Source organism: Chelonia mydas, chromosome 1, assembly GCF_015237465.2.
Source record: "Chelonia mydas isolate rCheMyd1 chromosome 1, rCheMyd1.pri.v2, whole genome shotgun sequence".
Lineage (NCBI taxonomy): Eukaryota > Metazoa > Chordata > Testudines > Cheloniidae > Chelonia > Chelonia mydas.
Genome location: NC_057849.1, coordinates 84,648,180 through 84,660,210, shown reverse-complemented (window position 1 = coordinate 84,660,210; position 12,031 = coordinate 84,648,180).

The following is a 12,031-nucleotide window of genomic DNA, read 5'->3' as shown; positions in this document are numbered from 1 at the left end:
TCTGAAGTGTGATTGTAACATGGGTAGACATACCCTTACTAACTTTACTCATACTAGGACAGCTAGAAATAGCAATGCAGATGCAGTAGCACAGGGCTAAGTATGCCACACCCTAAGTGCATACTTGCATTGCTAACCCATGCTGAAGCCCATGCTGTTACATCTACACTGCCAATTTTAGCAGTGCTAGCGCAGGTAACACTAACATAGATATATCTTCCTAGGCTGCAATCACACCTTGGATTGTAGTGTATACATACCTTGATTATTTTCCAAAGTCACTCCTACCACAACTCGTCCTGGTTTAGGATTGCATATTTTCCTCTTTTTTTTAATGGTTTATATAGCAATATTGCATTCCATTTGTATAAATAAGGTGTTGTTCTGGATTTACAGCAGTGGAGCTGAGAACAGGCTCTGGCTCAAAACGTATAGTTCTTGTCTCCCTGAAGTCCTACAGATGGACTCCATAATGCAGGGTGGACACATTCATTTTGCAGTTGGTACTAGAAGAAGTCTGATTTCGAGAGGTATTTAATGCAATGGCTATTCTGTGAATCATTGTTACATGGCAAAGTACTTGTCTGTAGTTAGGCTTCGAAGGATTAGATTTTCACCGGTAATGTCAATTTCACCATACACACACAAACTGACAAAAACAAAACACAGCCAAAACCAGATTATAATAAAAAATTACAGATAGGCAAAGTAAGAAAAAATGGTGCTTGAGTATTTCTTAGAATTTTATTTAATGATATTTCCTTCATATGGTTTGACGTGATATTGACAATTTGTGTTTAACACTTATAAAAGTTTAACTTGTTGAATCTCAAAGTCTACTGGCATTAAATAATTATTGTCTAACACCCCCCATAATTTCCCACAAGTGTGAATATTTAAATAGATAAACATTTTAAAAAATGCTTAAAATATTAATACTGCCTGTGAATATTATAAAAAATAAAAATTGAATTCTGCCAAGTTTATCTGTGAGACAAGATGTGTAAGATAATATCTTTTATTGGATCAGCTTCTGTTGGTGAGAGAGACAAACTTTCGAGATGAGAGAGAGCTCTTCTTCAGGTCTGGAAAACATAGTGTCGCAACTAAATACGAGGTGGAACAGATTGTTTAGCATAAGTAATTAACACATATTTCAAGGGACCATGGGCGCTGATGAAGATAAAAGAGCAACAATTGTCTGTCATGGCTATGGCAAGAAGAATTCTGTGGATTTCAATCTGCAGCCATGTCCCCAATGAAGTGGTCAGACAGCAGAGTGCAGTGCAGGACATCATTGTTGAAAGCAGGTACAGTAAAATGTGATGACCTGGACGTATAGTGAGGCTCACTGACAATCGATGGACTGCAGCTGTCTCTGAGAGGTACCCACCGGAACTGAAATGACCACTTGGCTGACATCCAAAGAGATGGGAAGATTTCATTATGAAAAGACGTGGCCGCACATGGAAAAGGAAGACCAAGAAGAGAAGAATAGAGACGTGTTGTGATTGGCGCAATCTATATGAGGGCTGAAGTACCGATCAATCAAGGTGATTATTTATCCCTCTCCTAATGGTTCCTAACATTCTATTATATTTTTTTTTATTGTTGCTGCACATTGAGCAGGTGTTTTCAGAGAATTATCCACAATGACCCCAAGATCTCTTTCTTGCATGGTAACAGCTAATTTAGACCCCATCATTTTGTATGTATAGTTGGGATTATGCTTCCCAATATGCATTACTTTGCATTTGTCAACACTGAATTCCATCTGCCATTTTGTATTCCACTCACCCAGTTTTGTGAGATCCCTTTGTAACTCCTTGCAGTCAGTTTTGGACTTAACTATTTTGAGTAAATGTGTATCATTTACAAACTTTGCCACCTCACCGCTTACTCCTTTTTCCAATTCATTTATGAATATGTTGAATAACACTGGTCCCAGTACAGAACATTGGGGGACATCACTACCTTTTTCCTTTCTGAAAACTGACCATTTACTTCTCCCCTTTGTTTCCTGTCTTTTAACTAGTTACTGATCCATGAGAGGACCTTCCATCCTATCCCATGACTGCTTACTTTGCTTAAGAGCCTTTGGTGAGGGACCTTGTCAAATGCTTTCTGGAAGTCCAGATTCACTATATCCACTGGATCACCCTTGTCCATGTGTTTGTTGACTTTCTAAAATAATTCTAATAGATTGGGGAAGCATTGTTTCCCTTTGCAAAAAACGTGTTGACTCTTCCCCCAACAAACTGTGTTAAACTAAGACTCTTATAATTCTTTTCTTTACGACAGTTTCAACCAGTTTTCCAGGTACTGAAGTTAGGTTTACCAGCCTGTAATTCCCAGGCTCACCTCTGGAGCCTTTAAAAAAATGGAATCATGGAACTGGAAGAATTTCAGAGAATGCTACCATGGAGGTCCTGGACACTAATCCTAGGTTTAGCAACCTAAAATTGGCCTCCATAGCTTCTCTCCTTTGTTCCCTATATCACTGTATCTACATGTAGTACAACCACTGACTCCTCCCCAGGACTGCACATAAGTCTGTCTAGATGTCTCCAGAGATCCGCAACCTTTGCACTTGGCAGGTAATTCACCATGCCGGTGTCCTTATCATCACAAATGCAGCTATCTATATTTCTAATAATTAAATCATCCATTACTATTACATGTGTCTTCCTAATTCCCTCCCACAGAGATGTATCCTCAGTGTGAGAAGATTCCATGACATCATCTGGAAGGAGGGTCCCACTCCCTTTGCAAGAGACAACAGCAGGGTTTTCTATGGCAACTCTCTAAATACTCAAGTGGAAAGTATAATAAGATTCACTTTATTTCTTTCTTTATTTTTCTTCTGGGAATCCAGTACCAGTCGTTAGCCTATTACACACAAACACACACACACATTTAGGAGTTTCATATTTCTTTTTACTGAATAATACTCCAAAGATAAACTGTTATAATACAGCATTTACAATTCATTGTAGCTGTCACTAACTAGAGATTTGTTTGCAGTGTTGTTCTTGGTCCCAGGATATTAGAAAGACAAAGTGCATGAGGTAATATCCATTATTGGAACAACTTCTGCTAGTGAAAGAGACAAGCTTTTGAATTACACAGATTCCCAAAGAAGAGCTCTGGGTAGCTTGGAAGCTTGTTTCTTTCACCAACAGAAGACAACCCAAGATATTACCTCACCTACCTTGCGTCTCTAACTAGATATTTACATTCCTTTAGAATGAAAAATTTAACTCAGGGCCTATATATACCTCACAAAATAAGTACAGAGATTAGAGATCTGCTTTCATGTAGGCTAACCCCAGGTATTACATTGGCAATTAGATAAAACATGTAGTTGTATCACATAACCAATTGTTTCAGTATCCACAATATGGAATACATACAGTACTTGAAATAAAAAAAGCTGTCAGTTACTTGGCTGACATGGTATCTTTGGTTCAATGACGTAATACAATTCATGAAGACATTTGGCCTCTAGTCTATGATTCCTTTTTTTATGGTGTTTTCCCAGGCTCAATCCCATTGACTTCTGTAAAATTACAGTAAACTGTATAGAGATCTAGCCCACAGATTCTGTCTGAGCTACCCCTGGCATCTCAATCTTCCTTCTGCATGGCCAAGCTGCAGAGAATGACCCTGAAGCCTGTGCACTCCCTGCTATCCAGTGTAGATCAGGTTTGGACTATATGGCTCGATCTGACTGTCAGAGCACAGGGCTGTGGGCAGTTAGGGCACAGGGCTATGCCTTGTGTCTCAACAACATATATATTTACACGAATAAATCTGTCCAAGTTACTTAATTCTAAGCTTGCTTCTTAGAATAACAAGAGTAAGGCAGCCGACTTTTAGGCAAGTAGATTAACTATAACCCATTGCTATATTTTAAAAAAATATTTTCCTTCTTTGGACTAGGACTTTACAAATACCTTAACACATTGGTTCCCAAACTTGTTCCGCCGCTTGTGCAGGGAAAGCCCCTGGTGGGCTGGGCCAGTTTGTTTACCCGCCGAGTCTGCAGGTTCGGCCGATCGTGGCTCCCAGTGGCCGCGATTCACTGCTCCAGGCCAATGGGAGCTGCTGGAAGCGGCGCAGGCTGAGAGACGTACTGAAACTAAAGAAGAAAAATAAAAAAAAAAAACTAAATAAGAAAACCAAAATATCACTAGTAGCAGAGCTAGACAAAACATTTAAAACTCATGAAAAATACAAATTTCAAAGCAGTTTCTGTATCACAAGGTTTGACTTTTTTAATGAATATTTTTAATCAACGTTTTTACTGGAAATATTCTCCAAAACATTATCTATATCACTATAGTAACTATACCAATACAGGAAATTTTCACTTACTGAAACCTGTTTTATGCTGAATGAAAAATTTCAATTACAGCTTCAATAACTTTTTTGATAAAAAGAAAAGGAGTACTTGTGGCACCTTAGAGACTAACCAATTTATTTGAGCATAAGCTTTCATGAGCTACAGCTCACTTCTGTATGCATCCGATGAAGTGAGCTGTAGCTCACGAAAGCTTATGCTCAAATAAATTGGTTAGTCTCTAAGGTGCCACAAGTACTCCTTTTCTTTTTGCGAATACAGACTACTAACACGGCTGCTACTCTGAAACCATTTTTTTGATAAAAAACTTGAAAAATGTTTACATAATAATTGAAAAAAAAGTCAGTAGCTTTTTTGTGAAAGGATGCCTTTTTTATATGAACAAACTTTTAGTCTGGAACATTCTGTTGGGTGAAAAGCACTGTCCAGACCAATTACTAAGTTTTACTAGTTTAAACATTTAATTAAAAAAATAAGGACAGTATACTAACACCTTAATTAAGCAGAAAACATAAGTAAAACAGATAGAGCAGGATAATGCAGTTATCATTTACCCTGTCCTTTGGTGCAGATAAGCTATTTCTGTCATAATCAGATCCATGCTGGTCCGATCTGGTGAGGGTCCAGCATTTGACCAACTTCTGTTGGTGAGAAAGACAGACTTGTTTCTTGCACCAACAGAAGTTGGTACAATAAAAGATATTACTTCAGCCACCTTGTCTCTCTAATATCCTGGGACCAACACAGCTACAACACCACTGTATATTTTCTAACACATTTTTACTTATTCTGCTAAAACTCTAATTGGTACCTCCTTAGCTAGATTTTGTAAAAAAACAAAAACAAAAAACCCTCTGCTCTCATTGTTTCATACAATAGTTGTCTTATTGTTACTTATCTACTTCTTGTGGCCTTGAAATTACTGATTTTCTAGCTCTGTTCAGTCAGTGTTTATCCTCCCTAGTGTCTTTTACTATGGAGATCTACATCTGGCTAGTAAATCACCCATTTGTCTAGTTTGCTTCTCCCGGCTATCTACGTAGACCAAGAATCCACTGTAGATAAGACACAAACCAACTCTCTGATTTCTTATAAAACTTTGTTAGATAAATGTGAATTAAACAATGTTAGAGAAAGAAAATTTAAAAGGGATTTTTTTCTTCTTTCTGTATTCATCTTGTTGACACAGTTTTCACAGTTCTTTATACATTTCTTACAGTTCTGACCAGCTCTAATTACTCTTAGTGTTGTCACACAAGCCCTAATCTACAAGCTCTAACCAAGATCAGGACCCCACTTTGCTAGGCATTATACAAACACATAGAGAGAGACAGTACATCCTGAATAGTTTATTATTTTGTCTAACTAGACAAAACAGACAAAAGATTAGAGAGGTGAAGTGGCTCATCCTAACACAGCAGGTTAGTGATACAGCTGAGATTAGCACTCAGGACTCCTAACTCCTAATTCAGCTCCTTATCTACTACAACACGCTGTTTGCCATAACTAAGTCTCATTATCAAGAATATCAGAGATGTAATTGGTACTGGTGTGCACTGAAGGAGAGGCAACTCCTGTCATGAATCTGTTGCTACAGTGAAATACATGGCACCAGATGATCCCTCAGGGAGCATGTTCTCCATGGCTCAAGTCATGCCAGAATGCTCTGGAATGCCATTCTGGCACTTTTGGGGTGGCATTTTGGTACTTCCAGTCCTATCACTTACAAATGACATTCCAGAAGTGCATTCCAGCAGCTATTTTTTTGAACTCACACATTGACTATTATATTTGGACCCAGCAGAGAAGGAGACAGACACAACAGAGGGGAGCTGACAGACACACATCTGTCTGCTGTGGTGACTTTCTTATTCTGGCAGCAAAACTGAAACCAACACAAAGTGAGTCTTTTCACTGGGAGGGTAGGGGGAGAGAACAGAATGGCCAAACACTTCAAGGGACAAGACATCACATTCCTTCACCTTGCTTTAAATGTTTTCCAAATATATGCAGCAATTCACTAGTTAACAACTTATAAGTTCAGGCACCCCACTAGTTTTCAGACTTTTTTGTGATAATGTGGTAGTAGTGGTGCAGAAATGTTTTGAACAACAGTAACAGTCAGTAGTTAGGAATCAGCTGGATCTACTAAAGAATCACCTGCATCTGGTACCAAAGTTTCTCCCAACTAGTTGTCAAAATTAGTAGTTGTAATGGAAGGAGGTTTGATCAGAAGAACAGAAAGTCCTACTAGAATATTCCCACACTCTGGTACTTGTTGAGGCTGTAACTGGTCCATAACTCATTTCCATAAAGTATTGTCAAATAGTTTTACCACAAACAAACAGGTCCCATGCATTTTACAGTTTCTCCAGGCACCCATTACACTCTACAAATGGAGCTGCGAGTCCATATCATATTGCCTCTGTATAAATCCATGGTACGCCCACACCTTGAATACTGCATGCAGATGTGGTCGCCCCATCTTAAAAAAAAGATATATTGGAATTGGAAAAGGTTCAGAAAAGGGCAACAAAAATGATTAGGAGTATAGAACAGCTTCTGTATGAGGAGAGATGAATAGGACTGGGACTTTTCAGCTTGGAAAAGAGGTGACTAAGGGGGGATATGATAGAGGTCTATAAAATCATGAGTGGTATAGAGAAAGTAAATAAGGAAGTGTTATTTACTCCTTCACATAATACAAGAACAAGGGGCCAGCAAATAAAATTAATAGGTAGCAGGTTTAAAACAAACACAAGAGAGTATTTGTTCATGCAACGCACTGTCAACCTCTGGAACTCCTTGCCAGAGGGTGTTGTGAAGGCCAATACTGTAACAGGGGTCAAAAAGGAGCTAGATAGTTTCATGGAAGATAGGTCCATCAGTGACTATTAGCCGGGATGGTCAGGAATGGTGTCCCTAGCCTCTGTTTGCCGGAAGCTGGGACTGGGTGACAGGGCATGGATCACTTAATGATAACCTGTCTGTTCATTCCCTTTGGGGCACCTGCCATTGGCCACTGTCAGAAGACAGGATACTGGGCTTGATGGACCTTTGTATCGTCTGACCCAGTATGGCTGTTCTTATGTTCTTATGACTCCTGGCTCCTGAGTTCCTACAGACAAGCAAGAAATTGTCCAATTTCTGCAGATGACTCAGAATAGACTTGTTAGCTCCAAAAACATGCTTAAATGTCTGTGCAGAGTTTTTTGATAGTCCTTTTGTAGCAGAAGGATATGGAGAGATGATTATCTGACCTGAAATCCATTTGAACTGGGAACCTCTGATATTTATCTGTACAGAATTGAGATCTATTGTCACTTATCAACAGTAACAGTAAACCAAATTGGCTAAACAAGGTACAAAGATGTCCAATGGTAGTAGCTGTAGTAGAAGTCATTCTGAAAACGTCTGGCCATTTCAAATTATGTCAACTATAGTCACAAACATATAACCTTCTAACAGTCCAGCAAATGCCACGTGAAGATGTGCTCAAGGAATCAGAGCACACAACCAAGGGTGTAGATAAGCAGGGCCAGGATCATGTTGAATTTGCTGACCCACAATACAGCAATTCAGCGTTTCGCCTTCATCAATTTTTTTTTGCCAATATCCAGCGACCAGACAGGAACCCATTAAAGCCTTCATTCATACAATGCCAAAATGATCTTCATGAAGAGCTTCCAAAACCTGAGACTGAAGTGATTTTGGAAGGATCATTCACGTTCCCTATAAGAGGCAACCTTGATTCACAGATCATTCAGGCTCACGTGATGCAGATTGTGTAAACTGGGGATTCTTTTGATCCAACAGTGTACCTTGTAGTACCATTCCCTTCACAAGAGAAAGCACATCATCATTAGCAGTTTCTTTATTGATGTCTGTGCTAGTAATGGGCAACCTACCCATCAAACTGAGATGCAACATTTCGGCTGAAGTTTCTTTGGGTTGATGGATTGGGTTCTTGAGCGTGGCAGGTATGACAGACCAGCATTGCCATGCTGAGTCCCTTTATGGAATTAAATAGCACAGGAATGAGCTGAAAGAAGCAATGCCTATCATTGCATAAGAGAGGCAGCTAACAATGGGATTCCATATTTTTTGTCCAAAAATTGAAAGTAATGGGTGTTGATCCATCAGCAAGGTAAAATGTCTACCATACAGGTAAGTGTGGAACTTCCATATTCTGAAAATAATCCTGCGAGTTTCTTGCTATATTTGCACATACTTCTTCTCAGGGCTGGTGAGTGTGAAACAAAGGCAATCGGTTTCTCCATGCCATCAGGTAAAATGTGGGAAAAAGCTGCACCCACTCTATATGGTGAAGCATCACAAACTGCTTCCAATAGTAATGGTAATGAGGCATCAAAGTGCTGAAGAACTTTGGCTGGTGTCAACAGCTTCTTTGCTTCCTTAAATGCTCACTCACTCTCTCTAGGAATTTGTGTAAAGGTGTCAATGCTGTTGCCAGATTAGGCAGAAACTTATCATAGCAGTTAAGCAGTCCAAAGAATGAATGTAGTTGTGACATATTCTCTGTCAATGCCACCTGAAGAAATTCTTTCTCTTTCTCTGGTGATTGCCTTAAGTTAATTGCATCCGTTACATGTCCATTCAAATGAATGTTTGAAAAACTCACATTTGTCTTGACATACTCTCAGTTCATAGTTTTACAAACATTGAAAAATAATTTCCAAGTTTTGAAGATGACACTCTTAATCTTTTCCTGTAACCATACGTCATCCAAATAGCACTGAACTCTATTCAGTCCCTTCAGAATCTCATTCATGGCTTTCTGGAACAGGTCAGGTGATGATGTGGTATTGAAAGGCAATCTATTGTAACAAAATAAGCCTTTCTGTGTGTTGATTGTGAGATATTTGTGGGATTCTGGATCAATCTCCATTTGTAGATATGTATTGGGCAAATACCATTTACTGAAACATTGTCCTCCGCTAAGAGTAGGAAACAAATCTTCAATATGAGTTAGTGCATACTGATCTGCACATAAAACTGGATTCAGCGTCACTTTGAAATCTCCACATATTGCTCATCTGCCCAAGTTCTTTTTTTCAAATACTCCATCTAGTATTTCTTGAAGTTTTTGAGACATTTTCATGGCTATCTTGATCTTGGTCCAATTCAACATGAGCTTCTGAAGCCAAGATCAGCCAGATAATGATGGATAGTTCCCTTCAATCACGCACAAGGTTAAAACAACTGATTGTCCATCTAGTTGAACTTTCACCTGGAATATCCCTTTCGGGGACTAACTTTTCTCTCATATACATTCTTTCTTAGGGTCAGTCTCCATAGGTGTCTTTTTGGATAGACAGTTACTTTGTATTGCTGGTTGTTGAAGTCTACAACATGTCACAGTTGTGTCCTTTTTTCAAGCATTTCCTGCAAATGACTTGGCATGTCAGGCAATCCTTGTCAGCATGTGTCATTTGAGCACAATGGCCACACGAAGACTCCTTACATTACTGTGGACTTCTGTCTCATTGATCCATCAGCTGAACTTCCCAACTCACACTAAATTCCAGATAATATTTTTCTGCAATTTCCATGGCAATAGCTATTTCAGTAGCCTCCTTGAATGTAAGTACTGATATATTTTTTTCCAGATTATTGTCATTGTGTAATCCAGAAGCAAACTGGCACACAGAGTATCACTTAATGTATGTTCAAACTGACAGTGCTCTGACACCTTCCTTAGAGCAGCAATTAACTGTACTACCAACTCACCACTTCCCTGACGTTGCTTATGGAATCAGTATTGTTTTGCTATCATTTTTGGGGTAGGATAAAAATGTTTCTGCATTGCTGCAATAATTGTGGTATAGGTGGCAGTTCCAGGCATAGTTGGGACAGTAAGTCACATGACAGTCCCTATGCATTCAGACCCATCACTGTCAACAAGGTTGAAACATGTTGTCTGTCTCGAATGGGATTACAAACTACAAATTACTCAAATCATTTGAGATACACCCTACACATGATTCACAGTTTTTGTTGAGCTCACCAACATTGCCCACATTGCTCTGCTCTCTTGTTGGACTCCATGTCCTTGTTTATCGTCTTCAAACCCACAGGGAAACTTTTATTTCCTTTTTCTTATCTATTCACCATCTGTGCTTGATTTCCCTCTGCTGGCTGTGTGCTTACACTGAAGAATGAGGAATACTTCCTTTGGCTATATTTTACTTCCTTTGCTGGCTGTAGGCTCTCAAAGCAGGCTAAAAGCTGTTTCTCTCTCTGCGTGATTGCACATGGTCAGACAAGAGGCTGCTTGCTTTCCCCTTGCTGTTTTGTTTGAACAGCTCCAGCAAGAATTTGCAGCCAGCTCTTCCCTTGTCAGTTTTTATTTACCCACGTGTTTTCTCTAGCTGGCTGGCTGCAGCTAACTGAAGCAAAAAACAGCAGTCTGCCACCTTGAGCCTGTAAGTGAACTTTTCTCCCTTTTTATTTATATATTGTTTACTTAGTTTTTTCTTCATGTTCAGGAGAGGTAGCACTGGACACTTATGAGATATAACTCATAGTGACTCATAGTGAGATTGCTGCTGTGGAGCGCTGTCCATACCAGGAGCTGCTGCTAGGAAGCCAGAAGGTGAGAGCCTGCAGGAGCTTTGATTGAGCAGGGAGCCTCAACAGCAGGGAGGCTGTTGGTGGCTTCACTGGAGTCACAACAGAGACTACTGCTGTGCCTAGAGCTGACTGAAGTTGGCCTGCAGTGAAGGAACTGTGAGTAACCCCCACTCTTGTTTGGGAAAGTACTCGCAAAGGAAGGGGCGCAGCAGAGAGTCTGAGTCTGAGGAGAGGCAGAGTGATCTTTCCATCAAACCAGGATCCAGAGCTGCTGACATTTGGTGGAACCAGCTCCAATTTTACAGGGGTTGTGCAGCTGGTTGCCTTGGCTGGACTGATACACAGCCAACATAGTGCTGTCCCCAGCTTCAGACCTTCAAGCACATCCATGCAAACAAGTGTCTAGGACTCTGAAATCCAGAAGAATGTACACTCTGGGGTCGGGTAAATGGTAGCAGTGTAAATGCCAGTTACATACGTTTCATTTATTACTGTATATTATATCTGTTAGTTGATTTTATTCAACTGCATCTGTGGATTTAAATTAGTAGTGACATTTAATCTTAGTCTGTTATACCCTGTTTCTTTAATTCAGGGGTTCCCAAACTTGGTTTGCGGCTTGTTTGGGATAAGCCACAGGTACGATCGCTCACAGGTCCCAGTGGCCGTGGTTCACCGTTACCGGTCAATAGGAGCTGTGAAAAGTGGTGGACCAGCCTGCGCCACTTCCCGCAGCTCGCATTGGCTGGGAATGGCAAACCACGGCCACTGGGAGGTGAGCAGCTATACCTGTGGACACTCAGGTAAACAAAGCGTCTCGCCGCCCAACAAGGGCTTACCCTGAACAAGCCACTAACCAAGTCTGGGAACCCCTGCTTTAAGCTGTTAAGTAAAGGAGAGTTAGCTATGATTTAAGTGTATTGGATGTATAATATTTATAATTGGTATTTGAGTTAGACCCATGCCACAGGTTATCATTATTATTAATACTATTTGAAGGGTTTTATTCCTGGAGATTCCCAAGGCATGCCATAGAATGTGTACAGGGTCCAGCCAGATGGAGGCACCACCAAT